Source organism: Danio rerio, chromosome 18 (assembly GCF_052040795.2).
Source record: "Danio rerio strain M-AB ecotype USA chromosome 18, GRCz13ab, whole genome shotgun sequence".
Classification (NCBI taxonomy): Eukaryota; Metazoa; Chordata; class Actinopteri; order Cypriniformes; family Danionidae; genus Danio; species Danio rerio.
The window spans coordinates 28,267,414-28,282,989 of NC_141038.1; the positions used below are offsets into that span (position 1 = coordinate 28,267,414).

The 15,576-nt window shown below is 33.2% G+C and overlaps 1 protein-coding gene and 1 long non-coding RNA gene across 3 annotated transcripts in view; one reads left to right on the plus strand and one right to left on the minus strand.

Moving 5' to 3' along the window:
• The window catches only part of frmd5a (FERM domain containing 5a), a 222,951-nt gene that overhangs the window by 205,264 nt on the left and 2,111 nt on the right, over nucleotides 1–15,576 (minus strand). The window lies entirely within an intron of this gene.
• On the plus strand, nucleotides 8,081–14,446 carry LOC147839757 (uncharacterized). The gene is made up of 3 exons (XR_015515054.1): nucleotides 8,081–10,530; nucleotides 10,608–12,548; nucleotides 13,379–14,446. It is a non-coding gene; the product is annotated as an uncharacterized LOC147839757 (long non-coding RNA).

The following is a 15,576-nucleotide window of genomic DNA, read 5'->3' on the forward strand; positions in this document are numbered from 1 at the left end:
TAATCTGCTGGGAGAGGAAAATACACTGTACACACCAATCACATGTATAGAAAATATTCATTAGGCTAAACATAGCTGTTATATACAGTAACATACAGTACAGTATAACAAAACCATAAACATACTGTATTTAAAAATGTATGTAAAGCAAAAGTATATTCTCCAGAATAGAGTAAATAGAAAGTGTTGGGTCTCAGCAGGTGGAAAAGTGTTCTTTGCATGGAGAATCGTCAAGCGGGCATAGGGTTGGCCATCATGCACTTTACAGAGCCAGGCTGAGAAGAATTCCTGAGAAGAATGTTTTTTAGAGAAATTTAGGATTTAGAAAAGCTGAATATGCGGTAGGTACAAAACTACAAATTGTGGACCAGTTGTTGTTTTTTTAGAACAGCCCGGTGTCCTGTCACCTTTGACCTATAGTTCAGCCTGTACCACAGTAAAGCAGTGATTGGTTAGTGATCAGTAAAGAAATTATTATTTCTACATTTGGGGAGTGTGTGTGTGACCTGATGAATAAGTGTAGCATTTTGCTTGGTTGTGTCTGGAAAAGGAAAGCAAGTAGCTTCCTGTTAGATTTTAATGTTTTAGGTAGATTGTGTGTACTGTTTAAAAAAAAGTGCTTTATGCAATTGAAATCCGAGTTCAAGGCTGAGAAATAGCTTCTGGTTTTGGAGATTTGCTGTGTAGTTTTGCGTTTCGAGATGTTTCAGAAATTGTGTGACAAGAAAAGATTTTGTGTGTAAGGAGTTGTATTAAGCTTGACATGTTTACTGTACCAAAATAATATAAATGTTTCCTAAAATAAAATGTATTTTGTTTAATAATTTTTTGGTTACTCCGACATTTAAAAATAACTTATTTTAGAGCAGTAATCACATATAGTGATACTGTGAAACCGTGATAACTTTATCCAGGATTATCACCATCAGAAACTTATACCAGCCCATGCCTTTATCCAATATAAGCAACAGAAATTAACAGAGTTATACATTAAAATACTCTAAAATATTTATTGTTCTGTATTTTTATCATTATTACTGTTATATTATTTTACATTATATTATACATTTTAAAAATTTCACAAAACCACTAGAGCAAATGCGTGTTTACTACTTTTTTAATCACTGTCACTCAAAATTGAATATTACAAATTACATTATTAGCATACAAAGCATCTAAGATCTACAATGAATCCCCAAATCCTGCTTTAGCTTACAAATTAAAGGACTTCTTAGTCACAAATTGTCATATGACTTTAGCAATCAAGAATAAATAACCTAGAAGGAGAATAGAGTGGAGGAACTATGACATCAGAAATGAGGCATGAGGGACAAGTCTATATGCCTGCAAGTTCCATCATGGACACAGAACAACATTCAATATTCTTCTTTTTTTTTACAGCGAAAAGCAGCCCATACAGCCACATATGCTATAAAAGTTACGGAGGAGTTTAAATATTGCAGTTAAAACAGAGTTAAATGAGTTTAGATTTAAAAAAAATGACTGCACTGGTAAGCAGTATCCTCATAATATCATTTGATTAAAATAAATGATGAACAAATAAATCTGTCTTGATAGTCTTTACAAGTGAAGGAATATCTACATATGAATTTCCAATTAGAAAAATACTACAAACTATAAAATACTGTTTATGAAAATACTTAAATGACAGACAAATCTAAATTCCCAACACAAGTGGGCTGCGTTACAGACCAGTTCAGCTTGATGACGTATGTTTATGACACAGCCTGCAGTCCCATTTAGCAACTTGATAGCAACTGTTTTATTAAAAAGGCCTAACCAATTAAAAAAAAAAATCAAGACTGTGATGTATCTCATGTGTTTTATGTCGTGGAAGCCACAAACCTTATTTAAGTCATTTAATTGAAATCCCATTCAAAAAAAAACATTGACTTTGGGACAAGGGAACCGAAACTGCTAAAATGCTAACTCGCTTTCGGGTTTTTGCATACAAATTGATGTCATAGTTCCTCCACTCTAAAAAAACTAAATATTTAGTCTTCTGGTTTATATAATAATATAAACCAGAAGACAAGTTATAAATATATAAATATTCAAAAACTTTTGATTTGAATTTCTCAAAATCCCAAGTGTTATAAATAACCTTAAAATATTTTGGACAACAGTGTATTAAAAAGCAATACTTTCACATGCCAATGTGTTAAGAAAAGCCTTGTGGGAGGCCTGCTATATTTTGTAATATTTCCTCAATAATAAGCAGCTTTTCAAGCTCTTCTTCATCCATGACAGCAGTTTCAGAGTTCAGAACGGACATCTCCACTTCAAGGATTATCAACTTGGGCTTTTTTTTTTATCTATAAGTAGCAACATAATTATAAGGAGACGTCTTTCACATAGCCAACGCAAGGGTTTGACAGGCAGAAAGTCATGATGAGGAAGACACACACATCCCACTTTTAGCCTGAGCTGTTCAGAATAAAGCTCCTTAAAGGGCCAGGGATTATTATGAGTGAGATTTCTTTACTCAATTCCTCTTCAGCCTCCTACATGCACAGAAATATACATCACACACATGCACACACACACACACACACACACACACACACACATCATATAAACTGGTAGTTTTGTATCGTTCTTAAACCAGCCGACACATTCTCTCACACATGCGCCGTTTCATAAAGCAGCTGGAGATTACAGAGCCATTAATTTCATTCATCATCCGCTCATAAAATGATTTCTGACATGGAGGAGTAGGCCAAAAAGAGCACAACCAGCGGCGGTAAATCAGGGCTCAAACCCATTTTAGAATCACGATTACAATCATTAGATACACTGCAGTTTGCTGCTGGAAAACACAAAAATATTGCATGAATTACCAAAAATTAATCTGTGGTGATTACTTATTTATATTGAAAAACACAGAGAAAATTAGTGGGTTAAAGAAATCTTTGATTTAGATGTTGGCTGCTTATATAACGTAGGGAAGTAAAACTTTACTAAAGTTCAACACAGTAACAAGCTTAAAAGGACATATTTAATAGACAGTTATTGTTTGTGAAACAGGCTTTTTGGAGAAATCAGATTAAAATTATATTAATGTTACTAATTAATAAATTAACAAGCACAATACTTATATTATATTATATTATATTATATTATATTATATTATATTATATTATATTATATTATATTATATTATATTATATTATATTATATTATATTATATTATATTATATTATATTATATTATAATAAATGCATTTCCCTAAACCATTAGTAGTAATAGTAACCATAGTGGCAGTTGCTTGAGCATTCATTCACCTGTGTAATCTTGAGAAATTGACATGAGCTGCAACAGGGAGTCGATGGTGAATAACCAATTCGTAAAAATGCTTAAAAATATTTGCGAAGAGGTAACACAGGTTACTATGAGCTTTGATATGCCTGTGTCTTTGTCACACACAAACACAATCTCTCCCTTGTGTGCGCTCACTCTCTGTCTGCCTTTAACTTGTTTAAAATGGAGATTAGAAGATCTACATGTAATAAAGGATGAAAATTTGGTCAAATATTGCGCTGCAAAACCAGTTTGAACATGTTTACAACAAATGACCATAAAATTAGTAGAAATCAACAGCTTGCTGTGCATTAAAGGATTTTAAATGCACTTTGTGTAGACTATTTTGATTTCTTTGTCTACATGTCATGCATTTAAAATCCTTTAATGCACAGCAATCCATTGATAATCCCTTAGTATTATATTATATAGTGTTATATAATATTATATAGTGTTATTTTATATTATATTATATTTTATATTATATTATATTATATTGTATTATATTATATTATATTATATTATATTATATTATATTATATTATATTATATTATATTATATTATATTATATTATATTATATTATATTAATTATATTATATTATATTTTATTTTATTAATTATATGATATGATATGATATGATATTATATTATATTATATTATATTACATTACATTACATTACATTACATTACATTACATTATATTATATTATATTATATTATATTATATTATATTATATTATATTATAACAATATTCTGATAAAAATAAGTTTTATTCTCTTGAGAACAATATTGAAAAATATAACATTAATTTTGCATTTGGGATCAGAGGCATTGCTTTGATTTTCTTCCCAGGCCCTGTAAAATCTATCTAATTGTGCTTGAGTGATTCTAGAGGCGAGTACCTGAAGCTTGAACCACAAACATTCTCATGTTTTACATAGTGGGATCATTCACCTAGAAATAACACAGCATGTTCTTCAAGAAATGGCTGACACACAACTCGTTTTTTCCCTCTAAAATGCAAGAACGCCTCTCAAAAGCATTTCCTCAACAAATCTCATGGTTACAAAGAGCAATATGGCAATGGGTTTGAGAGATGCATCTTCAGCATGGTTGAGTGCACTTGCAATTAGTGCTAATTAGAGTTCCAGGGTACAAAACACAAGAATTGATGATAAGCAGAAATGCCTGCAAGTTCTCACAGGACTATAATGCAGGAAACCCCAACAAGGAACAAATTGAATTACAACTAGAAAAGCCCATATCATTTAATGTATCTCAAACTTAAAGTGAGAAACTGCTGGCTTTTGTTAAAGTGTTTTCATTCATCAGTTCAGTCTAACAAAAAAAAAAACATACAAAATTTTTAAAGATGTTTAAATCTATAGTACTTAATTTTTTTATGTAGATTTTAATTACAATGGATATTTAAAGGCTGTTTTCTCAAAATGATTTTTCCTCCTGTACATTGCCATACTGTACATCTCCACTTTAACATCTTGTACAATTTTACACATAGTTTATATTCTGAAAGATTTTAAGCAATATTTCCGAAATATATGAGCAACTAAAACCTGGTCTAAAGTCCAGAGTGCATTGGTTATGTGCCTTTGCAGGTCCAAAACGCGTATACATTGCTTAATACTCACAGGATGTACAGCAATACATAAATATCTTTACAAATGAAATAAATAAACTGGATTAAAATGTTACAAAAATGATTATTTATTATAAAAAAAACACTACCTCCATGTTTTTTTTTTGTTTGTTTGTTTATTTATGACAATTTGCATTCATTTATTATATGCATTTTTTTTTTTTTTTTTTAATAAAAACAAGTTAGGATTTGTCCATCTCTTGGGTTTTGGAGATGTATGTATCATTGAATATAACTCTATTCAGTTGCTGGAAATTAGAATTAAATTTAGAAATAGTTTTGAAACAAATCTTTGCACTAAACAAAAAAAAGAAAATTTGTAAGCTAATGGATGTCTTTAGTAGAGTGCGTACAACATCATTTCCTTATCCACGGTTCAATACATACCTCAGTTTTTTAACACGATTTTCGGTTCGGTTCGGTTTGGTTCTGATGGCTTGACACATGTGTTTTTCTTCTCTTATTCTATGCTTAGGCAATTGGAACAGTAAGGGGTTAAGGAAAATATTATTTATTGCAATACTCCTTTATTTTACTTTAAAGCCAAGAAAAGTACACTAGTACCTAGTGTATAATAAAATAACACTGAAATCTCACAGCTACTGGTAGCCCATGTTCAAACTGGGGAACACATACATTCCTACATTTTGAAAAGTAACATGTAAAGTTAATAAACATAAATTGACCATTTTAAATAAACATATTTGTACTTCAGTAAAAATAAATAAACCATCTTAAATATCTTGGTGCTGAAAAAAAGTGTGAGACGGTAGTCTGTAAGTTAACGCGGATCGAGTGCTTTTATAAGATGACAAAAGCCCACATCTCCAATCACTGAAAACGTCTGCAAATCTTTAGCAATGAACACCCCCACTGCCTTTGTTATTTTTATGTGTCACTCAGAACCATTTGGGTATGTTTGCTGAAGAATTCAGCAAGGGATTGTTGTCTTTTGGATAACTTTATTACCTTCTCTGCTATCCTGCCTTCAGACAGTGATATTGCAAGGTGATGGCGCCGCAGATCTGCAGTCATGTTGGAAGTGTTTCCGTTTAAGTAAGCTGTTCGTGTAAAACAGTGCTTGCACACAGTAATTTTTTGTTCAATAATTTTTTTCTTTCATTGGCATTATACTTAACAGCAAAACCGAAATGTGCTCACACCGCAGATTTGAAAGACATCGGTGAGGTGAGAAATCCGATGCTTCCTCGAACTGTTGCCTTACACCACTGCTTCCCATGTTCAAGTGTGGAATGATGGTTTAGCGCCCCCTTGCGGGGAGGAGTTTCCTCATCTCAGCTCGTAGACTTACAGGCACACGCAAGCAGTCAATTCGGAGAGATATAAAACGCATACAAATTATTTAAACGTAAAACTGAAAAAACTGCAATTCACAAGCATGTATTGAACCGTGGATGTTGTACCAAACGGTTCAATATTAAATTGAGAATTGTGGCATCCCTAATAAAAATCTGCCATGTAAATAGCAAATACACCATAACGCAACGAAACTGACTCTTAAAGGTAATGGGAGATGAGACTCTGATTGGTTTAATGCACATTGACACACCCCTAACTCATTAAGTGAATAAGCACAGCCCTGTTAGACCACGCACCATGGCACAAACTGTATTTTGCCACCCTAAAAATAGCAAAAGTGAATTCGAACACACACTTAATGCTTTTGCACCATGCGGTTTATTGCGCCTAGATCTTTAAAATAGAGACCTTAATATTTTTTTCTCATTTATTTCTGCTTTTGAATTGCATTATGGGACCATGAACAACAACTTTAGTGTTAAAAGAAAAGACTTTTATAGACAATCTTAATAGTTTCAAGTGACATTTTGTCTGGGTTGATGTTTAAATTATTGTACAAACGCCTGGTAATAAACTGCCAGTACTTTTTCTGTCTTCATTTTCAGATATATTATTTAGGTATCACTTTACAATAAGGTTTATTAGTTAATGCATTTACTAACATGAACTAATCATGAACAACACATGTACAGCATTTATTAATCATAATTGAACATTTACTAATGCATTATTAACATCCAAGTCCATGCTTGTTAACATTAGTTAATGCACCATGAGTTAACATGAACTAACAATGAACTACTGTATTTACATTAACTAACGTTAACTAACATGAACAAATACAGTAGTAAATGTATTGTTCATTGTTTGTTCATGTTAGTAAATGCATTAATTAACATTAACTAATGAACCTTATTGTAAAGTGTGACCATTATTTATTATACAATACCAAAATGTCAACAAAAATCACATTGTTAGATTGCTGAATTTTTAACATTGAAAGTTGACAGAGCAGAGATCAAGGTCCCTTAATTCAATTCACAGCTATAAAAATTATAATAAAATAATAATAACAGCTAATTACAAAATATGAAACCTGTTAATTAAGGGATATTTTGCTGTGTATGTTTTATTTTATCCTATTCACCTGCAGTTTCTTGCCTTAAAAGCACAAATACTCCATTATTTGTGTTTGTATTTAGAGGATAATTACATGTGTGTGATGTGTGTGCTAATTTGTGATTCTCTCTCTCTCTCTCATCCCACTCAAGCACACACAAACACACACACACTCATCATGTTCTTAGTGTTACCAGCAGCCTGGTTGCCTGTGTGCTTTTTCACTGTGACCTGTAGATGTGAGAAGCTTGTAAATTGCCAGCAATCACTGAGAACTACAGCGAGGGAAAGGGACGCGAAGAGCTGCAGCCTCAGTCAAATTCAGACTGCCTCTGCAAGAGCATCTTATGATGAGAGGAGAGCTCATCCCTCACACACACAGAGACCATACATTATTCAAGACAACTGAACTTCCAGAGTCATGAGCTAGGCATTTTTAGGTAACTTTTTTAGGTGATAAGCTACAGCCATTTAAACTCAACTGAGACAATCAGAAGAGAATTTACAATATAACATCAAAATTAATAATAAAGTACTCATTAAACCATTATGCCATGAACTACACCAACTAGTTACCACAGGAATTAAAACCGTATTAAAACAGAATTTGAACAAATACAAATATATAAAATAAATAAACAGCATATTATTTTTTTTTTAGATTTTGTTAAAATGTATTATTATTTATTTAGGACAGGCATTTTCACATTTTGATTCTAATGCCTAATTGTTAAATTGTTAAAACTTTAATAATTAAATATTCTAAAGAATAAAATATTATGTGATCTTTGAAAGAGTGTACCTGCATTGTGCTGATATTATATTGTCATTCCGGCATTATATAATGAGTGTTAAAAATGGTCCACAAATGACAATAATATTGTTTATCGCAATATACTTTGGTGCAGTATATCATACAATATAAAACAGATATTGTGACAGGCCTGGACTTCATATTACGAGATTAAAATTCTGTATACTATTGAATTGTGACTTGAGTGAATCATTATATCCCTAGAATATTATAATCCCAACTTCTTTTTTCAACATAAAAATCTGACTGTTTGATTGTATTACACATTTAACACATCACATGGTTACTAAAAAAGTTTAAGTTAAACTTTGTAAAGGTAAACACCAAAGAGTACTGAAAATATCTGCAAAGAACCAACGAATATCGAAATATTTACCCTAAAATAAAAAATCTTAAAGTAACTTATGCTTAAAGTAACTTAAACTTATGCTTTTATTTATTTTTTGTTGAGCATTGCATGTGTCTTTTTTTTGTCCCACCTTCTTGTGCTGTTTTGTGTTATCCCATAGGCTCCCATTTTAATGGGGTCCAGGCTCTGATTTTCTGCTGGTCATAGAGAACTAAAAAGGGAACTTACGGCAGAGTTCAAGGAGCTCATTTTTGGTGCGCATGTTGCTGGGTGTGGAGAGCTCCTGGATATCCCTACCCCTCCGGCCGACTACCAACCTTTATTCTTGTACAAATGCCCATGTATGCTTGCAACTTTTTGAGTGTTTGAGCTTGTAGGGGTGGTCCGCCTATTTATTTGATTAGACCTTTGACTTTGTTAATTTAGAAGGCAAGTTTCTTGTATTTTTTATTTAAAGTTTTACGGGTCATTTAGTTTATTTACTTTGTAGATTCTTTTGTTTGTAATTTTGGCCTGTGGACTGGACACCCTGAAGAAGTGCTCATTTAAAGTGCTACTTCTATAATAAATCAATTCAATTACTCTCAACTTACACTGTAAACCCTAATAAGTTGTGACTAGTCAAATGATTTGAGAAAAAGTGATTCCCTCAGTTTGTTTGAGTAATGGGAAATCAACAACTCAATTAATTGGTTAATTAAATGTTTAAGTACAGATAACATAAAATGACTAATAGATTAAACTTCCAAATTTTCCATCTTTTATATTCTTACTTACGCCCAGAGCTGTTTATGTCAAAGTTGATATTTAGCTGCAACATGTTGGTGCTTCACAACATCTTATTTTTACAAGGTGGGTTGTTAGCTCAATGCTCAACCCCCCAACCTGGAGGACCAGGACATACGGACAATTTAGCTCAACAAATTTGCCTATAGTGCATGTTTTTGGACTTGTAGGGGAAACCGGAGCACCCGGAGGAAACCCACGCAAACACGAAGAGAACATGCAAACTCCACACAGAAATGCCAACTGACCCAGCCGGGACTCGAACCAGTGACCTTTTGCTGTGAGACTGACAGTGACAGTGCTAACCACTGCGCCACCGTGTCACTCCTGTGTATACTGTATATCAATTAAGAAAAATGTATATACGCATTTAAATATCTACTTACTAATTTAACTTTTCTATTTCGTCAGATGGGTTCAGGTAGTGCCTCTGTCCAGCTGCGCTTCAGCAAAATTCAGCAATACAGTCAAAATGACCACCTTGTGTCATGTAACATATATCGACCAATCAGCACGGTTGTCACGGCAGAATTTCAAGCGCAACCAAACATTGTAAACAGAGGCATGGTAAATCATTGAAAAAAATTTAAATGTAAACTTCAGAGAACTTTTTTGCTGCCTAATGAGTAAGTTAAATACACCTTTTTAAACCTTTTATGCCTAATCTTAGTATTTTTAATAATGTCAAATTATATTAACTTAATATCTTTAGTAAAGACAACAGTGGGATTTACAGTGTCGTGTACACATTTGGTTGTTGAACGAAGGGGAACTTAAGCACAAGTTTTTTATTTGTTTGTTTCCCTTCGGAAATCCACCATCCACAACTTTTTTTTTTTATTATGCCCATGTTGTTGTCCCCTAGACTTCAAAAGTTCGAAAAAGTGACTTATAACATTTTTAACAGTGTAAAGTGATATATTGTCTGGGTTGGTGTTGTATATTTTTGGACAAAAAACTTGTAATAAACTGCCAGTACATTTTCTTTTATTTAATAAACTTATTTCTATCTGTATTATGTCTTATACATTATATTATTTTAAACTATTTAAATGTCTATAAAAGTCACTTTGTTAAACTATAAAGTTGAATTTTCAACTTCAAAAGTGGACAAAGCAGAGATCAAGATTCCAAAATGCAATTGCCAATGGAAAACACTTGTGAATCATAAAATAAGGAAAATGTTAATAAACAGATATTTTACAGAGTAGTCAATCTAGATTGATTAATTCTTAAGTTGTTTTTGAGCTGAATGAGTAGTCGAAAATTAATCGAAATCAACAGTTAGATCCTATAATCCAGAACAATTTTTTCGATCACTTTCTCTACCGCATGTGAAGTCACATGACACCGTTCCGTTAGTCTGTAAACATGTTGAGAATGGACAATTTAAACACTAAGACAACTGAGCAACAAGAGCAGCTTATACCAAAGAAAAATGCATGTTTACTGTACAATAATTGTCAGCAATGAATGAATAAATAAATAAATAAATAAATAAATAAATAAATAAATAAATAGTATATTAACCGTAGGAGAGTGAAATGTCCAATTAATCAAGATTTTGATTTTGGGCCAAATCGCCCAGCCCTAATAGAGTCTTTTTTGTTATTTTTTAAAACCCCTGGTCAGTATTTTGCATTCACCGTATGGAATTATTCCCATCATCTTGGATCTAAAATAATAGTAAAACCTACATTCCTTTTCAAGTGAACCTTCGCTTTAAATGCAGCTTGAGAACATAAATAAACCCATTTCAAACTCTGCATAGTCAGCATTTCCCAGATTCAGTGTTACACTTAACACATTTAATTGTGTCGTTCAGATTTCCATATCACACCTTCAATTTCACGTTCACTGCGGCACAGAAACATGGACTTGAGTTTTGCTATTAGCGACATGTAAAATGAACAAATCTTCCACCGAGCTGCTGTATACAATACGCAAACAAACAGTGCATCTGCTGTGTTGACTGTTAAAAGAAACATGCAAGCTACGCTAATTCACATCAGGTCTGAAGTCACCGGGGAGCTTTAAAAGAAACTATCTGCTTGTGATGAAAGCACTTCCTGGAGGGACTGAATCTCAGTATAGAGGGAAAAAGATATTTGGGGTAAAGAGGGAGAGAGTGAGGGAGAGAATAAAAGGGTGACCTAGTTCCGCCTTTCACTTGTTCCTTCCCCGGACTAGGTGTCCTGGAACCCCGAGGCTAAACTGACAGGCCTGAGACCAGTGTTGCAGGACCAGCAGAAGGCAGAAAGGACGTTAAACAATGACTGTGCACTCTCAACCTCAGCTGCCCAAACTAGTGAGTGTGGATTATTTCCCTGTTCGCAAAGAGAGAGAGAGAGAGAAGCTGGCAGCCTGCTCTGTCACAGTCTCTCCTCCATTACGTCACCGTGCCAAACAACACAGCACTGCTGCACACGGCACACCTGCTGCTGGCTACACTGGAGCCACTCCAGCTCTATATCAGCCCTGCTGCTCACCTCCTGCCTGCCGCTCGCTACAGACACACACAGCCCGGATACAATTAGCATTCTCAAAAATACATGGAAGAAATTTTACTGGCCCATTTTTACATTGCAAATGTGGCATAATTGTGTTTCTTTAGTTTCAATGTTGATAAAAAAAAACTGTAAAAATGTTACGTTAAAAATATTTTACCTGGTTTACAGTAAGTTTTCTTAACACATACAGTAAATAACTGTAAATTGACTTCCCCAGAATTCCCTGCACGATCCTCCACTTTTTTTTTGTTTATTTGTTTTTGTTGCAAAATAACATTGCAATATTACACTCATCGGCCACTTTATTAGGTACACTTGTCAAATTGCTCATTAATGCATATTTCTAATCAGCAAATTACATGGCAACAACTCAATGCATTTAGGCATGTAGACATGGTCAAAACGATCTGCTGCAGTTCAAACGTCAGAATGGGGAAAAAAGGTGATTTAAGTGACTTTGAACGTGGCATGGTTGTTCTTGTCGGATGGGCTGGTCTGAAAATTTCAGAAACTGTAGATCTACGAGGTATTCACGCACAACCCCCTTTAAGGCTTACAGAGAATGGTCCGCAAAAGAGAAAACATCCAGTGAGAGGCAGTTCTGTGGACTCATATGGTATCTGCATACAACAAAAAAATGATAAGGAATATGACGGCATGGTGGCTCAGTGGTTAGCACAGTTGCCTCACAGCAAGTAGGTCATGGTATAGAATAATCAAATCTAAAATAACACTGTATAATCTTCATTGTGTAAATAATTACAATTAATATTTAAGCAACAAATAATATAGTATCTTACACACAAATGGTTTAAACTACCTTTAAATGCTCTCGCTGTCACAGACCTCAAAAACACATGCAAATTATAAACTTTCTCTCTCAGGTTAAAATTTGTAATTTTAAAAAGTGCTTCTGGAAAAGCTGTTAGTGATGAGCGCTGGCTCATATGACTGTCTTAAAGTCACCTGCTTTTGGTTGTGTTTATTTCGACGTAATTTATAGATGTTAGTACTTAAAAAACATTAGTGCATTAACACGGTCTACATTAATGTAATAATAAGGAGTTAATCTTAAATGTAAAAATATATTTGACAGTGTCTACCATATTGACTCACTTTCCAACCACAGCGGATTGAACAACAAAAGACTCTGGCAATTGTTTTACACAGTCACAGTGGATACCCTTCCTTCCGCAAACCAGTACTAGGAAACTACTACACTTGCATTCACACATGCACTCATGGACTACAGCCAATTTTGTTTACCAAATTCCCCTATATTGCTTGTCTTTAGACTGCGGGGTAAACTGGAGCATCCAGAGGAAACCCACACGAAAACAGGGAGAAGATGCAAACTCCACACAGAAATGCTAACTGGTCCAGCCGGGACTTAAACCGGCAACCATCTTGCTGTGAGGCAACAGTGCTAACCACTGAGCCACCGTGCCGCCCCAATTTAATTATTTATTGCACAAATCAATTTCTCTTTTCTTCTCAGTAATGCACATTTGGGATGTTATGTGTTATATGACATGATTTAGTTAATGCAACTTATGCAATATTTTATTGTGATATACATTACCATTCTTAGTGTGCGTTAATACATTATGTATTTTGAGAGCATATTTTAAATGAGAAAGAATGTTAAATATGTTACGCTATAATAACATTGTCATTTTTCAGTGATTTCAATATATTGCTTACTAAAAAGCAAAAAGTAAACATTGTACTTTCAAGATTGCAACTATTTCACAATGCAGTTATGTTTCTGTCTTTACCCCTATAATATAGTCTAATATTGCACTGATACAATTTATGAAACTGTATGACCATAAACAATGTATTTTATGACTGAAATGATAATACGAAACGATAGACTTTTTATTTTGTTCATGGGATATATATCGTTAAATTGCACAGTGCCTAATTCCAACAGGTCTTTAAACATCAACAGGTCAACAAAATGTGGATCTTTGACAATAACGCATAACTTCTCATAAACGACATTTCAAAATTCCTCCCTTTTCCTTCTTTTAATCCTTTCTAACACGCAATGATTGTCTTGATGTGTGGAAAGCGTATGAAAGCCCCGAGGGAATGTGTGTCATCCAGGAGCCACAGTCCTCTCAGACTTCAGAGCGCTGAGGAATAGGATGCTCTCAGACTGACTGTAATGGAAAGCGATCAGCGAGCTCCCGCTTCATTTCAAGCTACACATGAAACAAAAGAAATCCTCAAAGAAACACAAACAGCCTCAGACGAGGGGAAAAAAAAGCCAATTGTGAGTCTTAAGTCTCCTATTAAAAGAATATTATACACGTCTCATTTAATTATCTCCAATCAAATCTTTTTATCAATAATATTATTCTTTTTCTAAGCTCTGCTCAAAACGACAATTTTAAGGTTTTCATTTTAAGACAAACATTTAAGGTTGCAGGGAACTAATTATAATAATTTATGTATCATGATTAATATTAATATTAATAAAGATGATAGTTGCTTATTTAACTATTTTATGAATCATAATATTGCAACATAATTTATATATTTTTTTAATTAGGTTCATCATAGGTCAGACAATAAAATATACATAATATCGATACATAGATATACGCACTGATACAATTTACCAAACAAGAAATTATCATGAAAACATAATTATACACTAAATAAGTAAATAAAAGGTAAAATACCATATTTATACACAAAGATGTACAAACATAAATTAACATAAAAATAAGAATATTAAAAAGCAAAAAAAAGAATAAATAAATAAATAAATAAATAAATAAATAAATAAATAAATAAATAAATAAATAAATAAATAAATAAATAAATAAATAAATAAAAAAAGAAAGGGAAAAATGCAGTTAAGATATACTGTAGGTGTCTCCTTAAAAAAAATAGAAAAGGGCTCCAGAATATTTCAAACTATTCTGGCTCTTTTGTTTTATTGCAAACCGAATATTTCTATTTAAAGAGCATATAAGAAATCATAAACCCATTGCCGATAAAAAGGGGGAGCTACTGACTTCCAATTTATAAGAATAAGTCGTCTATCCAGTAAAGTTGCAAAGGCTACACTATCGGCCAGTAATGAATTTAATTCAACATATTCTGGCAGGATTCCAAACAGTGCTGTGAAGGGGTCTGGATCTATTGACAATGACAAAACTGCAGAAAAACACCTAAAGACTTTCCCCCAAAAATCTGACAGTTTCAAACAAGACAAGAAAGTATGCAACAGTGGCTGGTTCAGTTGAACAGCAAAGGCAAGTTGGGTCAAGATCAGGGAAAATTGTATACAGTTTAGTTCTAGATCAGTGTATTCTGTGCACAACCTTGAATTGAATGAGAGTATGCCTAGCGTTTATTGATGATAAATGTATTCATGCAAGAATAAGATCCCAGATATTTTCATCAATCGTTAATTCAGTTCCTCCTCTCAAAAAGCCCTCAGTACATGTTGAGGGGGACAGTTTTGTGTTAATAATAGCAAAGATTTTAGAAATAACCGCTTTTTAAAGAGGTATGAAGGTCAAGTATATCATCAAGTATGCTTTTATTTGGCCCAATGGAAAAATTAGAAAACCGCTAATGGCTAAAGTTCCTTAACTAAAAGTATCTAAATAAATGAAAAATGGGTAGGTCAAATTTTTCCTGAAGTTTAGTAAAAGATGCAAAATTATCATCTAT